The sequence below is a fragment of the Mesoplodon mirus genome, assembly GCF_964341445.2.
Source record: "Mesoplodon mirus genome assembly, chromosome: 6".
Taxonomy (NCBI): Eukaryota; Metazoa; Chordata; class Mammalia; order Artiodactyla; family Ziphiidae; genus Mesoplodon; species Mesoplodon mirus.
The window spans coordinates 134,734,577-134,738,130 of NC_138982.1; the positions used below are offsets into that span (position 1 = coordinate 134,734,577).

Sequence of the window (3,554 nt, forward strand, 5' to 3'; positions counted from 1 at the left end):
CTTGAAATAATTCCCAGTGGAACAATTTGAGGGACAAGATAATTAACATAGTATTGGATTATAATCCCAGGTATAAAATAAATGTACATGTCTATACAGATATTAAATGATTGTATAAACAAATGGGGAGAAGATCTCTCTTGCAAGGTAAGATTCCTTACAAATCTTCTTACAAAAGTAATCCAAGTAATATATGTAGCTACTTCCTGCTCCAAGAGGTGGAGCTTAGTTCATACACTCCCTCCCCACCTCCTCCAGTGTAGGCTTAGTGACCAACTTCCAAAGATTAGAGTCTGGAAAAGGAAAAATTATAACTTTATAGTGGAGAAACATGACAAACACTACCTTAACCAAGTGATCAAGGTTAACATCACCAGTGGTAAGTGCTGTTGCTATCAGGTACCCTTGACATGATGTGATGAGGAGGGCATTTCACGTCTATAGCATCCTTCCCCAAACCCATAACCCCAGCCCAATCATGTGAAAGACGTCAGACAAATCTAAATTGAGAGAGCCTAAAAAATACATCATCTGTACTCTTTAAAACTGTCAAGATCATGAAAAACAAGGAAAAACTGGGAAACTGTCAAAGATCAGATGAGACTGGGGAGACATGACAACTAAATGCATTGTGATGCCCTGGACTCGATCCTGGGACAGGAGAAGGACACTAGGGGAAACGTTGGTAAAATATGAATAAAGTCTGGAGTTTAGTTAACAGCAATGTACCAAAGTTGGTTTCTTAGTTTTAACAAAAGTACCACATAAGCATGAAAAATATGGATATTAGATGAAACTGGATGAGGGTGTATGGAATTCCTCTTTTCAACTTTTCTGCAAATCTAGAATTATTCCAAAATTAAAACTTTATTCAAAAGAAAACAAAGACCTCTGCATATACAGGAGCTTGATATATGATAAAGGCAGCACCACTTTTTTCACAACGGGTTTTCCACCAGAACACAGCTGTTATGAAACCCACGGCTGAATCTAAGCCGAAATGGGAAAGGAAAAGACTCATATCAACATTGTCATCACTGGACACTTAGATTCAAGCAAGTCTACCATTAATGGCCATCTGATCTACAAATATGGTGGGACTGACAAAAAAAAAACATTGAAAAATTTGAGAAGGAGGCTGCTGAGATGGGAAGGGGCTCATTCAAGGATGCCTGGGTCTCGGACAAAGTGAAAGAGGAACATAAGTGTGGCATCACCATTGATATATTGTATCACCATCAATATCTCCCTGTGGAAATTCAAGACCACCAAGTATTATGTGACCATCATTGATGTCACAGGACACAGAGACTTTGTCAAAAACCTGATCACAGGCACTTCTCAGCCAGACTGTGCTGTCTTGATTGTTGCTGATGGTGTTGGTGAATTTGCAGCAAGTGTTCCAAGAACAAGCAGACCCATGAGTGTGCCCTCCTGGCTTACACACTGGGTGTGAAGCAATTAATTGTTGATGTTAACAAAAGGGATTCCTACCGGAAAGAGATACAAGGAAATCATTCAGGAAGTCAGCACCTACCTTAAGAAAACTGGCTATAACCCTGACACAGTAGCATTTGTACCAATTCTGGTTGGAATGGTGACAACATGCTGGAGCCATGGAAAGTCATCCATAAAGAAGGCAACGCCGGGCTTCCCTGGTGGCACAGTGGTTGAGAGTCCGCCTGCCGATGCAGGGGACACGGGTTCGTGCCCCGGTCCGGGAGGATCCCACATGCCGCGGAGCGGCTGGGCCCATGAGCCATGGCCGCTGAGCCCGCGCGTCCGGATCCTGTGCTCCGCAACGGGAGAGGACACAACAGTGAGAGGCCCGCGTACCATAAAAAAAAAAAAAAGAAAGAAAAAAAAGAAGGCAATGCCAGTGGAACCACACCTCCTGAAGCTCTGGATTGTGTTCTGCCACCAACTCATCCAACTGACAAACTCATTTGCTCCTCCAGAACATCTACAAAATTGACAGAATTGATGCTGTCCCTGTGGAGATGGGTGTTCTCAACCCCAGCATGGTGGTCACCTTGGCTCCAGTCAACGTTATAATTGAAGCCGAGTCTGATGAAATGCACCATGAAGCTCTGAGTGAAGCTCTTCCGGAGGATTATGTGGGCTTCAACATCGAAAAGGTGTCTGTCAAAGATATTCACCATGGTAATGTGGGTGGGGTCAGCAAAAATGACCCACCCATGGAAGCAGCTGACTTCCGGACTATCCTAAACTCTCCAGGCCAAATCAGTGCTGGCTATGCACCCGTGTGGGATTGTCACCCAGCTCACATTGCTTGCAAATTTGCTGAGCTGAAGGAGGTTGATTGCCGTTCTGAGAAGAAGCCAGAAGATGGCCCCAGATTCTTGAAATCTTGTGAGGCTGCCATGGTTGATACGGCTCCTATAAGCCCATGTGTGTTGAGAGCTTCTCTGATCCCCCTTTGGGTCGTTTACTGTTCGTGACATGAGACACACAGTTGCTATGGATGTCATCAAAACAGTGGCCAAGAAGGCTGCTGGAGCTAGCAAGGTCACCAAGTCTGCCCAGAGAGCTCAGAAGGCTAAATTAATATGATCCCCTATACCTGCCACCCCCATCTTAACTGGTGGTGAAAGAATGATCTCAGCACTGTTTGTCTCAATTGGTCATTTAAACTGGTTACTAATATCAATGTATCATACAAACCTTCAGAAGGAAAGAGAATGTTTGGCACATGTGTATGTGTGTGTGTGTGTGTGTGTGTGTGAGTTTTAAGTTATTAGTTTTTAAAATCAGCACTTTTCAATGGAAACAACTTGACCAAAAATCTGGCACAGAATTTTGAGATCCCTTAAAACAAGTTTAATGAGAAAAAAGAAAAAAAAAAAGATGGCACCAAAGATCAATGGGAAAAAGATGGTGTGGTACATTGCCAAGCTGATCCACAAATCCCTCCCATCCTGGAATGCAAGCCTCTTGGCAGTGAGACTTCGCAGTTCCTTCCTCCGGAGGGGGAGGTGTTTCTTCACCCATCCAGGAACAGTTTGGATTTAGAGGTCTCAGCAGCCAAGTACCACTGCCACCGTAGAGTATTCCTGGCTTGCTAGTTTAAATTATGACAGTTCTGTGCATTTTCATTATTTCCTTTACTTTCTTTAGTCTTTATTATTCAGTTTACTTTTTTTGGTGTTTGTTAACATTTTAACTACATCAACACTGCAATTTTACTTTGTTGCTATTGAAGTAATCCTGGACCACTAATTCCAAATGTAATTATATTTTCAAAGAGGTTTAGTGTGGGGAATATCATCCCTGAAAGTGCAGAATGGTAGGCAGGTCAACTTGAGCGCTCTGGAAATGAGTAAAGGCTTGGGGCGGGGGGGTGGTGACTGGTGTATCCAGGGACCAGCAGACAGCCCTGAGTGAGTTAGGGCGGCAACCCATGGGGGAAGAGCATTCCAAGTAGGAGCTACAGCAAATGCAAAGGCACTGAGGGGACTTCGCTGATGGTCCAGCGATTAAGAATACCCCTTCCAATGCAGAGGACAAGGGTTCGATCCCTGGTTGGGTAACTA

At 43.7% G+C, this 3,554-nt stretch overlaps 1 pseudogene across 1 annotated transcript; it reads left to right on the forward strand.

Annotated features, from left to right (window-relative positions):
• The first annotated feature begins 1,000 nt into the window (after positions 1-1,000).
• Positions 1,001-2,564, forward strand: LOC309806031 (elongation factor 1-alpha 1-like; annotated as a pseudogene). The gene is made up of 2 exons: positions 1,001-1,623; positions 1,855-2,564. The product of its transcript is annotated as an elongation factor 1-alpha 1-like (transcript).
• Positions 2,565-3,554: the final 990 nt, after the last annotated feature.